At 45.7% G+C, this 24,997-nt stretch overlaps 1 long non-coding RNA gene across 2 annotated transcripts in view; it reads left to right on the forward strand.

The window, feature by feature from the left end:
* The first annotated feature begins 11,157 nt into the window (after nt 1–11,157).
* The window catches only part of LOC147018811 (uncharacterized), a 69,399-nt gene continuing 55,559 nt past the window's right edge, over nt 11,158–24,997 (forward strand). Inside the window, exon 1 of one of the 2 annotated variants that reach the window (XR_015062538.1) lies at nt 11,158–11,588. This is a non-coding gene — a long non-coding RNA (uncharacterized LOC147018811). Of the gene's footprint in view, nt 11,589–19,328; nt 19,795–24,997 lie in introns of those variants that run through there. The other variant, XR_015062540.1, reaches the window with a different exon arrangement.

The following is a 24,997-nucleotide window of genomic DNA, read 5'->3' on the forward strand; positions in this document are numbered from 1 at the left end:
TGTGTCTCCAGTGTTTCTCTCCCTCCCTTCCTAAACCAGCCCCCTACCCACTCTCTCCTTATTCCTGTCAATCTTCCCCTTCTTTCCCTATTCCTGTCTCCCAACTCTCTCTCCCCCTTATACCTTACTCCCTACCCCCTCTCTTCTTATTCCTTAATCCCTACCCCCCTCTCTCTTCTTTTTCCTATCTTCCTACCCCTTCTGTTATTCTTATCTTCCTATCCCTTCTGTTATTCCTATCTTCCTACCCCCTCTCTTATTCCTATATTCCAACCCCCTCTCTTTTTATTTGTCTTTCTACCTCCTCTCTCTCTCTCTCTCTCTCTCTCTCTCTCTCTCTCTCTCTCTCTCTCTCTCTCTCTCTCTCTCTCTCTCTCTCTTTCCTCTTTCTCTCTCTCTCTCTCTTTCCTCTTTCTCTCTCTCTCTTTATACTGTACCTGTCTTCTTACTCCCTCCTTCCCTCTCTCCTTATACCTATCTCCCTACCCCCCTCTCCCTCTCTTCTTATTCCTGTCTTCATACTTCATTCTTTGCCTCTCTCATTATACTTGTCTGCCTACCCCTCTCCCCCCTTCCACTGCTAGCTAGTCATTGTTGAGGAGAGTCCTTCCCAGGTACTTGGGGATTGGAACCATTTTCCAATGCTTCTTTGCTGGACCCACTCCCTGACGCAATGCTAGGTGCTTGGGCACTAGAATTACCTTCTGACGCTTGTGAATATGGACCAACTACCTTCATTTCCTGCTGAGTTCCTTTCTTTTCTCACTGGTACTTTAAGTTTACTGGCATGTTTACCTCTCCCTCTCTGCTCACATTCTTTCTGATGATGAGGTGTCTTCCTCACTTGGATTCTTCCCTGATATATATAATCAGGTTTTCTTCTCCATCGCTCCTTTTTTGGATTTCATCCCTAACAAAGGGAACACACGTGTGCTTATTCCATCCTTTTAGTCTTTTCGGCCGATTTCGAGAGTAGTTTGTGACACTGTCCATTATCTTCTTCTCTCTTCTTCTTCTGTTTGTTTCCTTTTTTAAAAAATAAATAAAAGTGGGTGTGTCTTTGTCTTTGTGTCCAGTAACTACTCCGAGACCTTGAGCTGATTGATACCAAATTTTCAGGCTATACTCAGGGGGTCTCTACTTCGGTATTATGTGAAATATTTTCCATTTGTTTCTATTTTTTAATTTTTTTTTTTGGGGGGGGGAGGGATTTCTCATCGGTGTTATTTGTTGGGTTACTTCTCCATTGTGGCGGACCATTATCATCACTTTGTCTGGTAACTACTCCGAGAAGAAGGACCATTGATATATAGGATGGGAAACTCCGATTACACGTGTATGATGTCGCATGAGCAACTGTGATAGCAAAATTATGTGATATTTCAATGCCTATACCATAGAATATCAAAACCAAAAAAAGGGGAATAAATAGCATTTTAGATCTATTTATACCCTTTTAAGACCCTTAAGATCCTATAACTACCATTCGATATTGGGGATGTAGATGACCTTCAGACCCCTTAAACCCCATTATGCCCCTTAGACCCTTGTCAACCTTTACTCCCCTTAGAACTCTTACACCCACTTGAACTGTTAGACTCGTCAGACCGCTTTAGGCGCACACCGCACAGACATCTATAAAGTCTTCTTGCAATAGACAGACTATACTTTTTTCAGAAAGTAATGCACAATCTCCAGCCACCCAGAGGATGGGTACCCTGCTCATTGGTTATAATCACTGTAGTGTATTGTGTATGTTTAATGAGGATACCTCCCATGTAGGGAGAAGTATCCCTCACATGTCGGCAAGAGGATAGATGCTGACGTGCTTGCAGGCACGTTGCCTTTCTGGGCAAGGGACTGACGTCACAGAAGCACTTGCTCATTTTGTGACTCACTAAGGTTGAGGTTTTCCTTTCTGAATAACATTCCACGTGCACTGTTATTCAACCGTTGGATTCTTCAATTATTTGCTCCTTTGTTCTTTGGGAGTGGTGTTTGGAAGGGGAGCGCTGGGTTTCAGTAACGTATGCATATTGTTGTAGCTGCGGGATATCCCGTGTCCCGGTATGAATCCCGGCGGCTTGCGTCAACAACGGCCGCCTGATTCAATGGCCCCGAGCCGGATCACGGAAGGGAGGCCACCGTTGCTGTGTCCCTGTCTTCTTGTAGATAACATTTATTCCTGTTGAGCAACTCCTTCACGCCATTTGCACAACGCTGATCATTCAGACTTGTGTTTTTTAATTTCCTCATTTAATTTAAACACACATACTGATTGAAGTACATAATTAATAACTTTTCACAAATTGGCTAAGCACTGTTCCCTAAATTAATATTTCATTGCTATTATGTATATATATATATATATATATATATATATATATATATATATATATATATATATATATATATATATATATATATATATAAAAACAGTATTTGATTGTCTGTTCCTTCCTACTGTTTATACATATATAAATATATATCTTCTTCTTCTTTCGGCTGCTCCTGTAAGGGGTCGCCACAGCGGATCATCCGTTATGATCCGCATACTGATTTGGTACAGGTTTTACGCCAGATGCCCTTCCTGACGCAACCCTGGTCACCTCTTACAACACAGTGATAAGGATTGGGTTTCGCCATGATTCCAGGCTGCCCTACACCCTATCATAGTGCGGCCCAGCACAGAGCAGAGCTCCCGTCCTCAAGCGATCCTCCAACCCAAGCTTCAGGGTAGCTGGATTACAGGCGCACGCCAATACGCCAGGTATATATATATATATATACATATATATATACATATATATATATATATATATATATATATATATATATATATATATATATATATATATATATATATATATATATATATACATACATATATATATACACATACACACACATATTAGGGGGTTAAAAAAAAAAGTATGAATATTCATGCTCCCTGGGTGTGCCTTTGTTCCATTTGACAGTAGAAACACACACCAAATATGAAGCAGATTGTAGGATGTTTAGGGGTTCCTCAAGTTGGCACAATATTGTTGAAATTTGCCAAACTGTAACTGACAACTTGCCGTCGTATATGTACAACACAGTACACTTCACAATTAATATGGTTGTTTGATATTTTCAAAAACCACAGCAGTCATATAGGATGAAAGAATAGTTTTTCCAAGGAGACCGAGATGAGCTTTTTGACATTGCAGTGCAAAATGCCCTCTCCATAATGGACATAATTGTGCCAACTTCAGGAACCCCTAAATATCATGGAATTTTGTTCATTTTTGACCTATAAGTTCTTATGGGGTATTGGAACAAAGGTAAAATCAGGGAGCAGCAAAAATCAAACTTTCATTTTTTTGGAACACCCTAATATATATATATATATATATATATATATATATATATATATATATATATATATATATATATATATATATATATATATTTAAGGATTCAGCGGTGGCGGGATTCGGACGATGGCGTCAATCACTGTCCGTAACCAGTTTAGGTTTTCGCACCCTACTCTCGACAGCTAAATGTTACAGATTCGGCGCCACCCTAACCACTGCCGTCTCCGGGTTATAACGCCGGCTGGTTCGGCACAGGCCTCGCGTCACGCATCTCGAATCCCGATACCAATGTACCCCTGGACCTTACCAGTTGGGGAAATAGACCCCGGTTACGGACTGATTTTGTCAGATACCGAGAGAATTCTGCCAGTCTGTAACCATTTTGGTTTTTATATCCAAATCGAGGGGATCGTTCCTCGGTGCGGCACAAATTAATTCAAAGCGGCAACTTCATACGAATCAGCCATATTTATTGGGGACCTCGGGGAGCACGACACAAGCAAAGCATTCACGACAATGTTATAATTAATCTATAACCCGTTCTTAACTAGGGAGCTACGGATTACGGGTTTCGAAGGGGACCCTAACGAGATAAACCTTAAATGACATGCAGACAAGACACAGAGTACTTGGTGATGTTTCATGGACGAGAGGAAAGTGTCAAAAGCACGAATGTGGCTCGTGACAAGCCGATGTCTACGGATTCAAGCGCCCAAGCTCAAACCGCCGCATGGCAAAATGGCGCTCGTCCATGTGTCGCCGCACTCACGCACGCAGCCTCGGCGCGCTCTGACCCCGCGAGATCGACTGCACCAGAGCGAAAGATCGATGGTGGGTTTCAGCTGGTTTCTCCCAAAGTCCAGTATACAAGTCCAGGCCTGGCCTATTCACCATACCAGGCCAAATCGAGGTGTTGGGCTCCGCAGACTGGGTCCATGGGATTCCAAGACGTCGTCGAGTCGTGAGGTGAGAAGGGACAGTCAGAGACTCCGTCACTGGACTCCGGATGAACCAGTTGATGTGCTCCTCACGAAAGCTGATCGCGCCCCAGCTCAACGCTCAGTTTCACCACTGCCGATCGCAGACTCGTCGCGCTCAGGTTCAGCTTCTCTCCCGGCAGATTCACACTGCATTTCCTTTGCTCGCGAGCCTCAAAGCCCACTGGCTCCTCCCTTCAGTTTCACTTCCTTCTCCAGGCCACTCCCCCTCTCAGAGCTGGGCGGGGACTATTGTCCGGAGAGAGGAAGGAAGAAAAAGAAACTCTCGGTCCACCACCAATGCACGAACAATGAACAGCCTCTTACACCTCCCGACACACATGTAGCGTCCATTTACCGAACAACCTGGCTAAAAATGCATTTAATAGGGGATCTGGGCTAATCCGATATTTAATCACACACGAAGGGCAATTTCTGCAACAATGTGTATATGTATATATGTATATATGTATATATGTATATATGTATGTATGTATGTATATATGTATATATGTATATATGTATATACAAATATACATATATACATATATACATATATACATATATACATATATACATATATACATATACATATATATATATATATATATATATATATATATATATATATATATATATATTCTTCTTATAAGCCTGGTGTTGGCGCAGTGGTTAGGGCAGCGGCTTGGGATCCAAGAGGTCCTGAGTTCAAGCCCCGTTGGGCCACTGAATTAATACACTAGGGGGTTGACTCAGCCTGTCATCCTTCCAAGGTCGGCGAAATGAGTACCAGTATACTGGGCTGGTGTATACCCCGGTTAAAATAGGTGTACCTTATCCCTGTGTCGTAAGAAGCGACCAGGGTTGCGTCAGGAAGGGCATCCGGCATAAAACATGTGCCAAATCACTATGCGGATCATATGGATGATCCGCTGTGGCGACCCCTCACGGGAGCAGCCGAAAGAAGAAGAAGATATATTCTTCTTCTTCTTCTTCTTCTTTCAGCTGCTCCCGTTAGGGGTCGCCACAGCGGATCATCCGTTATGATCCGCGTAATGATTTGGCACAGGTTTTATGCCGGATGCCCTTCCTGACGCAACCCTGGTCGCCTCTTACGACACAGGGATGGTACACCTATTCCAACCGGGGCATACACCAGGCCCAGTACACTGGTACTCACTTCACCGACCTCAGAAGGATGACAGGCTGAGTCAACCTCCCGGTGTGTTTAATTCAAGCAGCCAACGGAGCTTGAACTCAGGACCTTTTGGATCCCAAGCCGCTACCCTAACCACTATGCCAACACCAGGTCTATATGTATGTATGTATTGTTATTGGCCGGGCATCAGCTGCCAACCGACCGCTCTGAACTGAGCCGCAAGTCGAGTCGGCCCGACCGATCGCCCGGAATATAGATCGCCGCCCGGATAACTCCGATCGACGGGTCCTTGTACAAGAACCGAAATACGCCAATCGGCAGATCACGTGGGGTAGGGTCAATTGCCAATCTTCAATTTACCTAAATACCCATGTGATCCAACTACCGGGGTATTCCACCCTCGACGGAACAAACCGCCGAGGCGAGCTTTTCCGTGCGCGATTCCGAGCGGCGTAATCGCCGAGAACCGTCAGTCCAAATGTCCCCCTATTACGGCAAACCAACGGCTTTCTAACTCCCAACACACAAAATGTTCAGTCAATGAGGGAATGGATGCAACGAGCAGGTTTACATTCACACAAGGACATTTATTATCATGAAACACGTATGCAATTATACAAGCAACAAAAGCATGACAAAAGAACTACAACCGTCTACTTATTATGTGCAGTCATTTACACTTAACAGCAGTTCCTACTTGTTAGACGGGCCCACGTACACACACACACACACACACACACACACACACACACACACACACACACACACACACGAAATGGGGTAAAGGCCTTTAATCACGAGCTTCAGCTCGGAGGACAGGTGAGCTGAAACTCAGAGCTTGACTCGAACCTTTCCACCTCGTGTGGTCTTCAACTTGTCCGGACCTGGGCTCCAGCGAGAGCGAGCTGGATCCAATCGCCGCGATCCTTCCCAAGCTCCCGCGAATCCTCCCGTGCTTCTCAACACGTGCCGGTGAGACAAGGCGCCGATCCTTCCTGTTGATCGTCGCTTCCCCGAGGATCCAACTCCAAGAAGATGCCGATGCGTCGCACCAAGCCGGGAAACAAAATGGAGAACAAAAAGCTCCACGAACGAAGAAGAAGAGGAAGAAGCCTCCACTCGCAGCTCGAGCCGAACAACTGGCTCAAGTTCCTTCCAAAACAAAGCAGCAGCCGAAGCTCACTGAGCCAGCTGAAGCAAAAAGCTTCCGAAGGCCTCAAGCCAAGCAGGACCTGATGGCCTGCTGAACGACTGCTCTCTCCGAAGCAAAAAAGCTTACTCCTCCCACGGGACTCAGCACACGAACTCTGCCACGGGACTCCCACGAACTCAGCGCTACCTCGGGACTCCCACCCGAACAAAGAAAAGATCTCCCCTTTATCCTTTGCACCCCCTCCCCCGCATCCGGCGTGACTCATGCCCTCGTGATATACCCCCCCCCACCCGCTCAACCACGGGTGAGAGTGAGTTGTTGACATCACCGCAGGGTTCTTCTTCCTCTTCGCAGAAGAGGGGGGAGGGACGTCTCCATTGTTCGCTCCCTAATTATTAAATCGATTTCAAAACATTTAAACAATGGAAGGTGAGCTATCTCGGGAACATGCACTTATCAACATAGCTGACTAAGGGAACCTGCATGTTGATTGCGATCGAATTCCAAATTGGTAACAGTATGTATATATATATACACATACATACATACACACACACACACACACACACACACACACACACACACACACACACACACACACACACACACACACACATCATATAAATTTAATAAACAGGATTAAATTTCTGCAAAGGGCTGGTGTGAAAAAATTCTGACTCAAGCCAGGACTCAAACCCAAGAACCTCATCACTTACGCAGCGACAGCCCTGTGAGCACACTATTGAGTCTTTCAGTATCCTCAGAACTTTCTGACACTCACATTGCAAGCTTTGCAATGCCGATGTCTTTCGTGCCTGTGAGGCTGACCCCGTGTATGTGTGTGAGTGTGCATTTATATTTGAGATAAACCTTGTATAGTAATTTAATGAACAGGAATGAATTCCTGCACGGGGTTAGTGTGAGAAAATTCTGACAACCCAGGACTCCAATCCAAGAATCTCATCACTTACACGGTGACAGCCCACTGAGCCTTTGGATATCCTTAAAACTCTCACAATAACACTGTAAGCTTTATAATGGCCGATGTCTTATGTTCCTGCGAGGCAGACCCCGTGTGTGTGCATATATATTAGAGATAAAGCTCGTGTGTGTATATATATATATATATATATATATATATATATATATATATATATATATATATATATATATATATATATATATATATATTTTTTTTTTTTTTGATATATGTGTTTATATTTTTGGATATACATATTTATACACACACACACACACACATATATATATATATATATATATATATATATATATATATATATATATATATATATATATATATATATATATATATTATTTCTTCTTCTTCTTCCTCTTTCGGCTGCTCCCGTTAGGGGTCGCCACAGCGGATCATCCGTATGATCCGCATAGCGATTTGGCACACGTTTTACGCCGGATGGCCTTCCTGACACAACCCTGGTCGCCTCTTACGACAAAGGGATATGGTACACCTATTTTAACCGGGGTATACACCGGCCCAGTACACTGGTACTCACTTCGCCGACCTCGGAAGGATGACAGGCTGTCAACCCCCTGGTGTATTAATTCAGTGGCCCAACGGGGCTTGAACTCAGGACCTTTTTGATCCCAAGCCGCTGCCCTAACCATTGTGCCAACACCAGGCTCATATATATATATATTTCATGTCTGAAGCGATGATGGATTCCATAACCTTGCTGATGATTGGTCTGTAGTTTCAAGGATCTGTTTTTGCACCTTTTTTATGCAGGGCAGTGATGTTAGCAGATTTCCAAGCAGATGGCAGATGACCTTGGGCAAATGAGAGGGTTAATAGAACAGAGAGAGGGTGAGCAAGAGCAGAAGAGCAGGCTTTGAGGACACGTGGGCTGATGCCGTCTGGACCGGTTGCAGAATCTGACTCGAGGTTTGAAAGCAAGCTCTCCACCTTGTCAGGAGAAAAGGATACAGAGTCCAGGGACAGTTGGGTGCGACTGGGTAAGGTGGGTAGAGAAAGTGATGGGTTTAGGACACAAGATTTAGCTGCAAACCCCGAGTTTAGACATTCAGCTTTATCACGTGTGGTATCAGCAGTGCGGCCATTTGAGGTAAGGGAGGGGATGGAGGGGGAACATACACCAGAAACAGATTTGATTAAACACCACCAGGATTTTGAGGAGGGAGGGAGGTTTGAGAGATCAGACTTGAGTTGAGAAAGATGTTTTCTGGCTCTCCTGAGGGTAGATACACACTTGTTCCGAGCTTTGTGGAAGGAACTGAGATTGCCCTCAGTTGGGTTTGCTTTCCATGAGGCAAAGGCAAGTTGTTTCAGGACAACTGCCTCGCCACAAGCTTCAGTAAACCAAGGGCGGGAGGAAGGGTAGGACAACTGAACACGAGAGGGGATAAATCTGTGCATGAGGGAGAGCAAGTTTCTTTGAACGAATTCCCAGGATGAGTTGATGTTTGAGAAAGTAGTGAGGGAGACCAGTCTAAGTTTGATGGCTGCTCGGAGACCCTGCCAGTCGGCTTGAATGAAATGCCAGACTCGATGGCGGTGAGGTGGTTCTCTGATAACAGCCAGAGAGATGTCCACTTTGACAAGGACGTGGTCAGAAGAACCGATTGGAGCGAAGGAAGAGCAGCAGATATTGTCAGGGAAATTTGTCAAAATCAGATCCAGAAGAGATGGAGTACCATTGGTTGAGATCCGGGTCGGGAAGTTGACCGATTGAGTCAGTCCTAATGAGTCGCCGAAAGCTTTTGCTGAGGTGCCATGGCAGGTGAGAGAGGTACCCACACCTAGCCAACTGGCGTGATGACAATTTAAGTCACCACATAAGAGGAAGAGAGAGTTTGGATGAGAAGATAGAAGATGCTCCATGCTTTCGGATAGTGAGGTGTAGATGGAGTCATCACTGTTCGGTGGACGGTACAGTACACATATAAACATGAGGTGGGAGTGGAGGGGAAGCCGAAGCCAGAGGTATTCCTGGGGGTGTGGGGAAGTGAGAGCAGTGCATGGAGAGTGAGGAAGAGTCTTTGATGAAGAGAGCAACACTTCCACCAGGACGATGCTCAGGTATGTCATACCGTAAGAGGGAGTAACCGGGCAGAGATACTTGGGAGTCAGACACGTCTTGGGAGAGGAAAGTTTCTGTTAGGCAGATAATGACTGGTTTGTCAGTGGCAACCTGTATGGAAAGATCTGAAAGGTTTGAGCGAAGGCCCCGGATATTTGAGGTCCACACTTTTAATGAAGAGGTTGGGGAGGAGGCTTTGGGTGCAGGAGGTGGAGGGGGAGGGTAGGACAAGGGATGAGGGGGGGGGGTAAGAAGGGTTGTTGAAAGAGTGTGGGGTATTGCAGAATAGCAAGGGGGGGGGCCGAATGAGGAGGAGAAAAGGCTCTGTGGTGCTGGGGGAGAGGGGGGGACAAGAGACAAGGAAGAAGGCAGTTGAGGATTTGAGGAGGTGGAGTGAAGAGATGGAGGTGAGAGGGCAGTGGAGGGAGGCAGCTTGGTGGATGAGAGGGGGGCAACTTTGAGAAGGATGAGTGAGGGGGATGGAAGGTGGGAGAAAGGTGAGGGGGGAATTTTTGAGAGAGGTGAGAGGGAGGCTTGGAGGGAGAAGAGTGGGATGGTTGCTTTGAGAGTGAGAGTGAGGGGTGAGGGGGGTGAGTTGGCACTGAAGTTGGAAAAAAAGAATGGTTGATGGAAAGCGAACATCCATGGCAAACTGTGGTTTTTAAAAGTTTTAGGTCAGAGATGCGATTTAACAAAATTCTTGATGGATGCAATGAAGGCGAATTCAGAGAATGGAGAGAAGAAGCGCTGTAATAGTTGGATTTTTTAGGCAAGGAATGAAGGAGAGGTCGAAATGAGAGCAGTCTGTTAAAATAGCTAGAGTAGTGCATTATGAAACAGTAAAGAGTACCACATGTGTGAGAGAGGAAGATGAAGCATTATAAGATCGTTTTTGTTGTTAATATTAATGTTTGAGAGAGTTTGCGAATTTCCACAGCCGTAACAATATATATATATATATATATATATATATATATATATATATATATATATATGTATGTATATATGTATATATATATATATGTATATATATATATATATTTATATATATATATATATATATATATATATATATATATATATATATATATACACATATATATATATATATATATATATATATATATATATATATATATATATACATACATTGTTATGGATTTCAGAATCCGGTCTGATGAATGCATCCACACAACCAGCTTCTCAGACAGTTATTTCCTTAAATGCATGTTCAGATTAGCCCCATCCCCATGTGTCATGGGATCTTAAATGTGATGCATTGAGAAGGGTAAAGAATAGATCCCCTCTCTTATGGGAAGCTTTTTTCTTTACGACAGACACGTTTGCAAAGCATTTCTTTCACGAGCACTGAAGCCAACCATCATTTTTCCTCAGCAACATTCTGTCGCGAGCTCCGACGCCCGCCTTTTTTGAGAGCGCACGGGTCGTCATGGTAACCATGCACAAGTGGGGCGGGGTGAGCTTGGGGTGGACTGTGCCCGCCGAGACCGCCTGGAGATATAAAAACGAATTGGAGGTCCGTTCTGAGGAGGAAAGTGGAGGTGAGAGAAGTGAGAGTAAAAGCGGAGGTGAGAGAAGTGAAAGGAAAGTGGAGATGAAAGAAAGCCTGGCGAAAGAATGCCAGGGAGGGAGAAAGAAAACGAGAAGCGAGCAAGAAGCGGGTGTCAGTGCGCAAAAGAGGAGAAGAAAGCGAGTGTGTGGTGCGAGCAGCGCCGCCAACAAGTGAGGCACGGGTCGGTCACCAACAACACCAGGGTCTGAACCCGCGACGGACGATCTCGGTGCCCTCCAGACTTCGACTGGCGTTCAAGGTTGTTCGCGAGAGGGTGCACGGCAAAGGTGGGTGCTGGCGACGGACGTGACACGCACGCACGCATTTCAGGACGTTTTCACTTCATGGACCACTTTCTGGTGAGCGAGACGATTCTTTCTCTCCCCCCCCCCCCAAATGATCTGTTGGGTACCCATGTCTGTGTTTAGCTGTAAGTAAGTCAACCCTCCCCCAATAAGCATCTGCTCTTTGTCTCTTTCCTGGCATTTTGATTGATTTTGCTTTGAAATTTCTTTCATTTACCTCAGAAAATAAAACGTTCTTTTTATTTATTTATTTTATTATTCATAAATCATTCTTCGATTTCCAACCTGTCCGTGTTTGTTGTTTTTTTCCATTGGTCTAGCATTGTCCGAACCGAGAAAGACTTGGAGGTAATTATTACAGATTTGATCAAAAATAGTCGGCACGCACCAGCGGTTAAAACGCTCAGCCGCCATAATTAAAATCTAATCGAGATAACATTGGTGCTCAGGTAACCACATGACCTCGAGTTAAATGGAATAATTAGATGGTGGACACTGGAACTCGTGGTTGACTGGGTGGCATTCTTGGTTCTAAAACAACCCACCGTACCACAACGTTAATTGTGAGCGGTGGCGCCAGGTCCGGCTCTACCGAGGACAACCGTGGATTCATCCCCCTGAGTGACAAGCTGGTGTCTCGGTACCCATGGCCGCAACAACTGGTGTCAGGAGTGAGATATTTTTCGAACCTCTTGATCAATAAGTTGGTGTCAGGTCGTCGACCTTTGGTGCGCTTCACGCACCTCGAAATTTAGTGGTTCGACCAAATTTTAGTTAAATTTATTGGGACGGAGAATGGCGGACCAACACCGGCAACTCCCGATGGGCCATGTAGATGATGTAAATATGGATACGGAATTGACCCAGGACCCGCATGAAGTGACAATGGAGGGTGAAGAGGAAGCAATGGGAGAGATGGAAAATAACCCCCACCCTCAGTCTCTGGAAAATGTGGCGGCAATAACGCAGAACGCTGGGTTATCGCCACCAGTGCAGCCCGAGAATGACATGATGTTGTTCATGAGGCAATTAATGGCACAAATTAAAATGATGAGCGAAGAAAACAACAGAAAAATGGACGTAATGCAATATGCACGGAACCCACGGCATGAGCAATAGGCGTGGCGAGCACGGCTTGGTTCCCTGTGGGAAACCCCAATTCCCAGTGGCAAGAATTCAAACACAAATTGGCTTGCAACAGACATGTGACTGAGTACCTCCGCGGATGCAGAGGGCTCATTATCATCAGGGTAAGTGACAGTGACGGGACGACGTTACGCCCTCATGTATCGCCAAAACCGAAGGGACGAGTGCGCGGCCAACCACCGCCAAGGAGGTGCAAGGGCCGCCGAGCACTACCACGTGTATACGAAGCCCGGCCAGAATGCAGCAAACATCCTCGCCCCGGGGCCCAGGAGCACTAGCCTAAGGGGGATGACATTGTTCGACCCACATGGGGGTGCCAGCAATGGCAGCCTCTATGTAGGTACTGAATCAGCAACGATGAGGGAGGGCAAGGATAAATTTCAGGACCAAGAGCGACAATAGGGACTGTTTAGGTAGAGACATGAACATGTAGTGGGGACGTATCTTAGCGATAAAGTTAAATGGAACGTGCATTAGTATAAGGGAGGACAAGGGTGCACGAGTTCGGGGGATGTAGTTAGGTGATGCTGTGTCAGTGAGTGGAAATGTGTTTGTGTGATAAATGAATTATGAGTGTGAAGGCAGGGCAATGGCTGGTATGAGTGTGAGTAACAGAATGCATGGTATGAAGGATTGAATGGGGGGGAGTGGATCCCACCCAGGGAAATCCAGGGGTTTAAAGTTAGGTAGAGGGATTAGGTAAACTTACACATGGATGTCGTTATGCGGTTGGTGCTGATTGTGGAAAGTTTAAAAAAAATAAATTGTGTGTAGGGTGCAGGAGATAATTGATCGGCTGTTGGTGTGGCTTGTGAGTGTAGTGTTCGGATGAAGCAAGCACCCAAGCAATTTTTCTTCTTCATTTCTCCAGGTCCTGGGTCAGAAATTGTATAGTTGTGTAGATTATTAAAGCCCACCGGTTATGTGTTGTCGTTTCAAAAATTCCAGCAATTTCGGTCGCATAAGGTTGTCTGTGTGAGTCAGTTAGGGAGTTCCCAACGCATCAAGTGGGACATATCCAATTTCAATTGTTGCATTAACGAAAGGGTAGAGTTAAAACATAATAGGTAGGTTGTAACTTCACCTGCATGTCACACGGTAGTGCTAATTGCAATGTTGTAATTTTTTTGTTTTTTTTAAACCGATGTCTCCAGCTGTTGGATGACTCGGGACGAGTCTGGAATAGGGAAAGGGGTAGTGTTACGGATTTCAGAATCCGGTCTGATGAATGCATCCACACATCCAGGTCCTCAGACAGTTATTTCCTGAAATGCATGTTCAGATTAGCCCCATCCCCTTGTCTAATGGGATTTTAAATGTGATGCATTGAGAAGGGTAAAGAATAGATCCCCTCTCTGATGGGAAGTTTTTTTTTCTTTACGACAGACATGTTTACACACATTTCTTTCACGACCGCTGGCACCCTTATTTTTCTCCAGCAACGTTTCTGCACGTATTTCTTTCGCGAGCGCCGATGCCTGCCTTTTGTGAGAGCGCACAGGTCATCATGGTAACCGTGCGCAAGTGGGGCGGGGTGAGGTTGGGATGGACTCTGCACCTGCCGAGACGGACCGCATATATAAAAACGAATTGGAGCTCCTTTCTGGGGCGAGAGAAGTAAGAGGAGGGAGAAGAGAACGAGAAAAAAAGCAAGAGAGAAGTAAGAGGAGGGAGAAGAGAACGAGAAAGAAAGCCAGAGAGGAAAAGGAGAAAGGAAGCGCCAACAACGAGACAATTCGTCCTTCCCAGTGCTTGAGCAAGCGAGCATGTGGTGCGAATGTGGGTGTCAGACCAGCGCCAAGAACGAGACAATTCATCCTTCCCAGTGCTTAAGCAAGCAAGCATGTGGTGCGCGTGCGGTTTTGAGCAGCACCGACAACGAGTGAGGCACGAGTCAGTCACCAACGTATGAGGCGCGGGTCAGTCACCGACGGACCGTGTGGGTCAATAGACATCACCAGTTTTGTGAAGTGTGAGGAGTTGCCGGTGTCGCAGCACCATGGTCTAAACCCGCAACAGACGATCTCGGTGCCCTTCCAGAGGTCGACTGGCATTCAAGACTGTTCGCGAGAGGGTGCACGGCAAGGGTACCGAGACACAAGCTTGTCACTCAGGGGGATTAATCCCCGGTTGTCCTCGGTAGAGCCGGACCTGGGGCCACTGCTCACAAGTAACGTTGTGGTATGCTGGGTTGTTTTAAAACCACGAACGCCACCCAGTCAACCACGAGTTCCAGTGTCTGCAGTCTAATTATTCCCTTTAACTAGAGGTCACGTGGTTACCTGAGCGGGGAGCATGCCCTCGGCAAAGCACCAATGTTATCTGATTAGATTTTAATTAGGGCTTCCGAGCGTTTTAATCGCTGGTGCGTGCTGATGATTTTTTTTGGTCAAATCTGTAGTAATTACCTCCCAGTCTATCTCGGTTCGAACAATGCTAGACCAATGGAAGGAAAGGACAAACACGGACAGGTTGGAAATTGACAAATAATTTATTAACAATAAAATAAATAAATAAATAACAACCTTTTATTTTCTGAGGTAAATAAAGAATGAATTTCAAAGCAAAATCAATCAAAATGCCAGGAAAGAGACAAAGAGCAGATGCTTATCGTGGGTTGACTTACAGCTAAACGCAGACAAGGGTACCCAGCAGATCATTTAGGGGGAGGGGAGGGGGAGAATTGTCTCGCTCACCAGAAAGTCGTCCGTGAAGCGAAAATGTCCTGAAAATGAGTACGTGCGTGTCACGTCCGTCGCCAGCACCCAGCTTTGCCGTGCACCCTCTCGCGGGGCAGCCTTGAATGCCAGTCGACGTCTGGAGGGCACCGAGATTGTCCATCGCGGGTTTAGACCCTGGTGTTGTTGGTGACCGACCCGTGCCTCACTTGTTGGTGGCACTGCTCAGATCCACACGCGCACCACACGCTCGCTTGCCGAAGCACTCGGAGGGGCGAATTGTCTCGTCGGCGCTGGTCAGACACCCACTTCTTGATAGCTTCTCTCGCCCTTTGCTTTTTCCTCTCTGGACTTTTCCTCCTCAGACTTTTTCTCTTCACTTTTTTCTCCTCAGACTGCATCTCTTTCTCTTCAGAACGTATCTCTTTCGCTTTTTCCTCACTTTTTTATATCTCAGAACATCTCTCCTCACAGAACATCCCTCAATCGCTCGTTTTTTTTCTACCTCAGAACGTCTTTCCTCACAGAACATACCTCACGCTTTCTCTCGCTCATTTTTATATCCCCGGCCCGTCTCCGCGGGGTGCTGTCCGCCCCAAGCTCAACCCGCCCCACTGGGGCACGGCTACCATGACGACCCGTGCGCTCTCAAAAAAGGCGGGCGTCGGAGCTCGCCAAAGAATGCTGCTGAGGAAAAATGAGGGCGGGCTCCAGAGCTCGTGAAAGAAATGTGTGTGAACGTGTCTGTCGTAAAGAAAAAAAGCTTCCCATAATGGAGGGGATCTATCCTTTACCCTTCTCAACACATCACATTTAAGATGCCATTAGACATTGGGATGGGGCTAATCTGAACATGCATTTAAGGAAATAACTGTCTGAGGACTTGGATGTATGGATGCATTCATCAGACTGGATTCTGAAATCCGTAACAATATGTATACATATATATGTGTTTTATATATATATATATATATATATATATATATATATATATATATATATATATATATGTATATATATATATATATATATATATTTAAATATGTATCTACATGTTTGTGTATATATATATATATATATATATATATATATATATATATATATATATATATATATATATATATATATATATATATATATACATATTGTTGCGAATTCGCGCCCGCCGGCGTGCGAGCGGCCACGTAACTCGAATCGCGGCACGTCGCCCACCGGACGGACAATTCCGTCGTGACCCTCTCGGACTAACGCCGGGAACTAGTCACGGGTGGGCCTTTCGGCCTCACCACGATCGTGCCAATCGGCCCCCCGCGTGGGATAGGGTTGTTCGCCAAATTCGACCTACCTAAGTACCCACACGGAGGGTAGACCGGGCGATCGCACCTCGCCGCAGGTCGACTTCGGACACGGGCCACTTTAAGCGACCCGTTCCGTACTATCGGGATAACCGAGCGGTGTTATCGTCAACCTCGATGGTTCCGATTAATTATCGAGCGTATTTAGCCCACGACCAACCCTTTACGTGAAGTAAGATTGAGATTCAATTAAAGAAAAGACGAAGCGAAACGGGAAAGACAGTTCAACATAAGGCACATTTATTCCGCGGCAAACGGAAAGCACACATATACAATTACAACAATTATGCACCAAAAGCAAATGTAACAAAAGGAACACAACAATTATGCACCAAAAGCAAATGTAAAAGAAGAAACACAATGCAGATCTACTACCGACTACGCGAGCACACGGCAACACTTACACAGTTTTACTTTACAGACGGCGCCGACAACACATATACTCAAAAGCAAAAGAAAAAGGGCCACCCTCTACGACAACGGGGCAGACGTGGGCTGTGGGCGCGAGACCGCGTAGAGCCTACCCGTCTTGTGATGAGCCGCAAAATGGCGGCGGTGCCCCGACTCCGCGCTCCTCCACGGGCCTCGCTGGCACTGCCTGGAATGGGGTGGGAACGGGGCTCCCTTTTCGCACTATCTCAGCGCAGGGGGAAACAGGGGGGGGGGGTTGTTGATGCTCTGGGGAAAGAGAACAGCTGGCTTGCTTGGGTCCCGCGACGAGCGACTCCACTGCGCCCTTGACCGCGTTCCCGGCTTCTCCTCTCTGCAGCTCCCCGACAGACCGCCTCTTCTCCAGACCCGTCTTGACTGCTGCTGCCACACTTCGCAGCCGCCGCCACGACTCGCCCGAGCCCGAAACAGAAAAACCTCCACTCCAACTCGAGCCCGAAACAGAAACTCTCAACTCTCTCGAGCCCGAAACAGAAACTCTTCTCTCACTCGAGCCCGAAACAGAAACTCTTCTCTCACTCGAGCCCGAAACAGAAACTCTTCTCTCACTCGAGCCCGAAACAGAAACTCTTCTCTCACTCGAGCCCGAAACAGAAACTCTTCTCTCACTCGAGCCCGAAACAGAAACTCTTCTCTCACTCGAGCCCGAAACAGAAACTCTTCTCTCACTCGAGCCCGAAACAGAAACTCTTTTCTCCCACTCGATTCGCCCCGCGCTCGGCGCTTTATAGTCAGCAGGAGAAACCATATGCAGATTTTCGGATCAGGATCGGCTTGGGGGCGGAGCCACGCTCGCCCATTGGACGGAGGAAAAGTGGGCGTGAATCATTCCTGATCCTCGAATTTGCATATATCGATTCTACTCCGACGCGCCTGGAGGCGGGGCCAAATCGCCCCACGCTCGCTGATAGGACGGAACAGAAGTGGGCGTGAATCATTCCTGATCCGACTTCCCCGGAAAGGCCGCTTTTTGCACCCGCTGCTCGGCGCGTGCCCTGTACGAGTCCAGGATAGCCTGACGCTCGGCGTTCACAAGCGGCGCGGGAATGGCCGCAGAAAGAGGAGAGGTGAAGGTGGTGGAGGGTTTATTGTGGCGGTGATGGCCATGGCGACGTTTGGAATGGCGGTGATGCGATGGTTGCGAGAGCGAGTTGTGAAGGTAAAGGCCGTAGCTGTTGGCGTTGTTGTTGTTGTGAAGCGGCGTTGCGGTTGGTGGTTGTTGTGTGATGGCGGTTGAGATGTGGTTGGTTCAAAATAAAGATAGAACAGAAAAACGGCTATCTTGAAGGGTCGCAGCCCGAATGAATCACATTTATTCCCTCTAAACAACGTGTTTGGGCTAACTACACATATACTTACAGAGATATCTCACCTACGGGACCTGAATGGTGGTTTGCGAATTTCCTCAACCACAACAATATGTACATATATATACATATATATATATATATACATATGTACATATATATATATGTATATATATATATATATATGTATATATACATATATATATATATATATATATATATATATGTACATATATATATATGTATATATACACATATATATATATATATATATATATGTATATATACATATATATATATATATATATGTACATATATATATATATATATATATATATATATATATATATATATATATATATATGTGTGTGTGTGTGTGTGTGTGTGTGTGGGTGTGTGTTCGAATGCCTTTTCCTCCTCCATTCTCTTGTTCCAACAGGATTAGGGATGAATGAAGGAATGATTGATGATTGCGATGAGATAAGTGGATATAATTGGAGTGCGTGAATCCAAATTTATCGTGTGTGATGGTGTGAAGGGAGTGTGTTGTCAGTGTGTGAGAAGAAGCACACTCCCCCACTAGGATAACTCCCCATTTTCGAGCGCGGTAGACGGAGGGGATTGAGCTGTTTGGAACATGCAAGTCACGATCGTGTTGGTGCTGTTAGATTAAGCTGTAACTGCTGTTTTGGCTTTGATGACGTTTGTGGTCACGATTGACACATTACTTGATGTCTGCTCTTCCTTAGTTGTTGGAAATTGGTGGAGTAGAATTTAGTTTTAGCTGCTGGTTGGCTGCCAAGTGACGTGAACGTTTTGGTGACTCGAAGTAATCCTGGACATATCATCACTCAGTCGCAGTTGCATGGTGTGCAAAATTTTCCTGAGCAGCCAATGGAAACAAAACCGCATGAGTGAGTGCATATCAACAAGGATTTTGGCCAACCACCAAGCACCTCTATATCTCATTGTGAGTTTATGAATCATAGGAATGGGTTCCATTTGTATCTGACAAAAAAACACACTTGGCAAGATTGCACAATGCTCAGATAAGATGGATCTGGAGAGATATCCACCGGGCCGTTGCCTTGACCAATACTCAAAAGGAGCAGTGTGCAATCGGCATGTTGATTTGTAAGCTTAAATCAACAACAGGGCTTTCGGACAAATCAACAAGAAACACGTGGCCGATTAAAAGCTTAAATAAAACTCCTTTTTACAGCAAAAAGTATACAGGACACCATAAATACAAGTGAGTGCACATTATTTTTATTTGTGTGCAGCATGGGGCTGCTTGGCTGCATTCGTATCCCGGGGTGTGGTTGTGCCGCTGATGCAATGCCCCTGTTGCCAGCAAGCTGGTACTCATTTTGCCGACCTTGGATGGATGATCGGCTGAGTTAACCCACCTGGTATTAATTCAATGGCCTGACAGGAGCTTGAACTCAGGATACTAAGATCCTCAGCCAGCCACCTGAAGCGTTAAGCCAACACCAGGCCAGAGTGCACATGATGCAAACCTTCACTGGGAAATAAATAAGCAAAGGCAGAAAGAAAGGAAATGGAGGAAAACAGTGGCATTTGTATATCCTTTAGTATGTATGAGTGATTACAAAATGTTTAAAGTTCTCAACCTGGAGGCTCTTGTACAAAATGTCAAATCAGTGTAATTTCCCCCCACCCCCAAGGATAGTGAAGAAAATTGTAATAAGTATCTGAAGGCATAATGTTATAACTGACTGCACTCAGCAAGGTTAGCAATGTAAACTTCCCGTATTATTTTTTTTATCCAGTGTCGAAAAATATACCACGGCATTAACCTTTGGGATGACCCTTACTGTTGTCGAGCTCTTTTAAAGGTCCACCGCTCTCACATAAGCCTCCGGCTGTCACTGCTTTTCATAAAAATGCCATTTTACTTCTGCCAATCCGGACCTTCTCTCTTCTGTCTTCACACACAAGGGTGTGTCTTTTCAGGATAATATGTCTTTTGAGGATAATTCACATGTAAGCCGCAAGACGAGACCTGAAAATGTGGCTAAAAACGAGTTTCGTTCGGTACCCATACACTGTTATTTACACATGGCATTTGATAGCTCGCAACATGCCTGACCGTGTGTAAAAGGTTTAACTCCAAAATCCTGCCAGTTATTTCATACACAGAGGTCCAAATACATTATGTCGAGCCAAAATGTGCCATTTTCAGCCTTTCTACCAAACTCGTGGTGCTGTTCAACTTTTCCCGAATAGAAATACCCACTCCCTTTGGGAGTATTGGTATGTTGTCTTCCCACCACCCCACCCCGTGTACCACATGCAGTGTTTGAGGCTTTGAGTGGTGTGTGTTTGTGTCAGTAAAATTGTAAAACTGAAATTTTTGTTCAATTTAAAAAATAAATGATAATAATAATGAAATTATATGTATATATCTTATATTTTAATAAAAGGCTGTGTGTGTGTGTGTGTGTGTGTGTGTGTGTGTGTGTGTGTGTGTGTGTGTGTGTGTGTGTGTGTGTGTGTGTGTGTGTGTCTCCTCCAAAACCATCAAACCTAGTAGCCAGAAACTTTGCATGCACACCAAGAAAACTCCAAGGAAGTGCAAGAGTGAAAATTTGGTGTTTGGGTTAATTAAAACACCCCTTTTGAAGATAATTAACGGCCTTATTTAATTATATCCTTTATCAGACGATCCTTGACCACCTCTCTATCTGGGGTCTTGAGGCGTTTCCTCGGTAACTATGTGGGGTAAGAGGTCGCCATGGTTTTTGGCCTGCTCAACCTTGCCTTGATTTGGAACAGGGCACAACTTCGAACAGGCTGTTCAATGTTCATCACAGCTACGAATCGCAGGGTGCATTGCAATGCTTATAAATGCCCGGAGACGTTAGTTAGTGTTTGTTCCTTTTTTAATTTCCGCACATGCGATCACAAGTATCTCTTCAACTCAGAATAATTACAAAATTTAAGCTCCAGAATCGAACTTACAAGCAGTTCCAACTCCGAGAAAAGTGTTAACTTATCCAATTCTGATACATATATATATTTGACATTTTGGGTGTCTCCGGGAGGTGTATGTTGAATATGACGGTTTGATGATTGCCAATTGAGTGCTAAGGAAGTCCGTTTCTTGTCAACCATTTTGTTGGAGTGCTTGCTTGAGTGCTTAAGCCACTTGGCAAGCGTCCTTCAAGCTACTTGGTTGTTCATTTTGGGAAAAAGTACACGTGCTTTCAATCTCACATCGTACATTTCCCCCTTTGTAGTGTCCTGCAGTGCTGTGTGGTGGGTGCCTCAGGAAATTTCTCATCCACTGAAAATGTGCAATTTTATTTTTACAGGACATTGCTTTGTTTAACCTTCGCCTTTTGTAATCGATCTCCTTTTGCAATCCACGATCTTTTGTGCAATCGCCTTTTGTAATCCACCTCTCGCTTCGACATCGATACATATAAAAACTAGAAGGGCAGTCGGAGAGCGCATACCTCCACCACGCAATGCCTGATCCACGAGAACATATCTGACCCAGTACATTTTTGAAATATCATGCCATATATCGTTTTTGGCCCTATCTCTCAATGGTGAAGAATCACTTTAAAAAAAATGATCAGATCTGGATTTGGATTCGGATCTTCACCGAAATTGAACCAATTTGTCCTTGCCACACACTACACACCCAATATGTCCACCAAGTTTCGTCCGAATCCGTCCACAACTTTTTGAGATATCGTGCTATATATCGTTTTTGGCCGGATCTCTCAATGGTGAAGCATCACTTAAAATTTCTTGTCCGATCCGGATCCAGATCTTCACGAAAATCTAATCAGTTTGTCCTTGTCACACACGAACCTGTCCACAAAATTTCGTCCGGATACGTCCACAACCTTTTGAGATATCCTGCACATAGACAATCAAACAGGGGTGAAAACATAACCTCCTTCACCTTCGGTGGTGGAGGTAAAAACAATAAGGTCAACCCGGCCAGGTGTTTGCTATGTTTGTTCTTGCTGTGAAGGCATAGAGTAGAGATCGACATTTTGTGTTCTTTGGTTTGATACATTTTTAAATTTAATTTTGCTAATTACCCACTTTAAATCATCTTTCAAAGTAAATCTTTGTGTTTGTCATTTTTATTCACTTGAGGCGTGTGTACATTTGCACGTATGTGTATGTATATAAACTGTCACCATAATGGCATTTGGCACGTGTGTGTGTGTGTTATTGGTTATTAGTCGTACGTTGTTATCTCCATATAGGGGTTCCAGAAAATGGAAGGCAGCCCTCCCAGGTCTCAAAATGTGTGTGTGTGTGTGTGTGTGTGTGTGTGTGTGTGTGTGTGTGTGTGTGTGTGTGTGTGTGTGTGTGTGTGTGTGTGTGTGTGTGCCCGTGCAAGTTACTGTTGCCTGCTATCTCCACATGTAGGTGGGTTTCAGGAGGTGAAACAGAGACCTACCAGGTCTCAGAGTGTGTGTGTGTGTGTGTGTGTGTGTGTGTGTGTGTGTGTGTGTGTGTGTGTGTGTGTGTGTGTGTGTGTGTGTGTGTGTGTGTGTGTGTGTGTGTGTGTTGTTGGTGATTGGTCTCTTCATATGCGAGTTTCAGAATGTGGAATGGAGTCCTCCCAGGGTGGGTTCAAAGTACCCACCTTCATTTCAGTAAAGGGTCACGATTCATGGACCAAGCTGTGAAGTTTTCTGTTCTCAAAGGTTTGCGCCGAGGGCTCTCTTCAGGATCGTCGGTGAGTCCCGGACAGCTTCCAACTGTAGTTCGTTTGAAGTAATATTCCCAGGGATGGTTTCTAATATCTCTGTAAGGTTCTTTGTCATCATTCCCATAGCTCCAACTATCACTGGTACAACTTTGGCATTCTTCAGCTTCTATGATCTTTTCACTTCATTCTTGAGGTTTTGGTATTTCGTCATTTTTTTGATTTCTGCATTGTTGAGTCCAAAATCACTGGTATTAACAGCTCACTTAGCAATGCCTTCTTCTCTCTTTTTTTCTTTTGTGCCAAAGTTTGATATCTGGTCACAATGCTTTGTTTTCGATGTTCATGCTCGATGGGATCATTAGGTCATACGTGAGTGGTACTTCCATGTTTTCAGTCCATGCTTTTGGTTAATGTTCCCAGGAATTTTCTGGAACTGAGATATCAAAGTTTTTGCAGATTTGCCAGCAGATTCCTTTAGAAACTCTGTTGTGTTGTTGTGTACACCTGTTCTGACATGAGTTTTTTTATTTGTGTTCGGTCATTAAGCATAACATGTCACTTTTCTTACGCCACATCAACCTCTCACGTATCCCTCTCCCCCCCCCCCCCCCACACACACTCACTTTCTGTCTGTCTGTCCCTTCCTCGCTCCCCCCTCCGATAGTTCGTGCTCCTCATCAACCATTTAGATGGAGTGCTTGCATGAGTGCTTAAGCCATTTGCCGAGCGCCCACTGTTGATAGCGGTAACACACGACGTCATTCTGAGCGAATCGTTCACTCTCTGCAGATGAATTTGCCGTGCCACATCATTCAGAATGAGTGGATCATGCTCCGTCACCCTTAGCGAGTGGTTCCTGGTTCGTGCTGCGTTACCTGGAGCGAGGGGTTCGTGTTGCGTCAACCGGAGCGAGGGGTTCAAGCTGCGTCACCTGGAGCGAGTGGTTCGTGGTTCGTGCTCCATCACCCTGAGAGAGTGGTTCATGCACCGTCACCCTGAGAGAGTGGTTCATGTTCTGTCACCCTGAGCGATTGGTTCGTGCTCCGTTCACCTGAATGAGTGGTTTGTCGTTCGTGCTCGGTCACCCTGAGCGAGTGGTTCGTGCTCCATCACCCTGAGCAAGTGGTTCGTGCTCCGTCACCCTGAGCGAGTGGTTCGTGCTCCGTCACCCTGAGCGAGTGGTTCGTGCTCCGTCACCCTGAGCGAGTGGTTCGTGCTCCGTCACTCTGAGCGAGTGGTTCGTGCTCCGTCACTCTGAACGAGTGGTTCGTGCTCCGTCACTCTGAGCGAGTGGTTCGTGCTCCATCACCCTGAGCGAGTGGTTCGTGCTCCGTCACCCTGAGCGAGTGGTTCGTGCTCCATCACCCTGAGCGAGAGGTCCGTGCTCCGTCACCCTGAGCAATTGGTTTGTGGTTCATGCTCCATCACCCTGAGCGAGTGGTTCGTGCTCGCATCACCCTGTACGAGTGGTTCTCGCTGTGTCACCCTGAGCGAGTAGTTCGCGCTGTGTCACCGGGAGCGAGTAATTTGCGCTGCGTCAACGGGAGCGAGGTGTTCGCACTGCATCAACGCGAGCGAGGGGTTCGTTCTGCATCACCCTGAGCGAGGGGTTCGTGCTGCGTCACCCTGAGCGAGGGGTTCGCGCTGCATCACCCGGAGCGAGGGGTTTGCGCTGCATCAACGGGAGCGAGGTGTTCGCACTGCGTCAACGCGAGCGAGGGGTTCGTTCTGCATCACCCTGAGCGAGGGG

This window comes from Eptatretus burgeri, chromosome 10 (genome assembly GCF_056783735.1).
Source record: "Eptatretus burgeri isolate ZD-2024b chromosome 10, Ebu_testis_v1, whole genome shotgun sequence".
NCBI classification, from domain to species: Eukaryota; Metazoa; Chordata; class Myxini; order Myxiniformes; family Myxinidae; genus Eptatretus; species Eptatretus burgeri.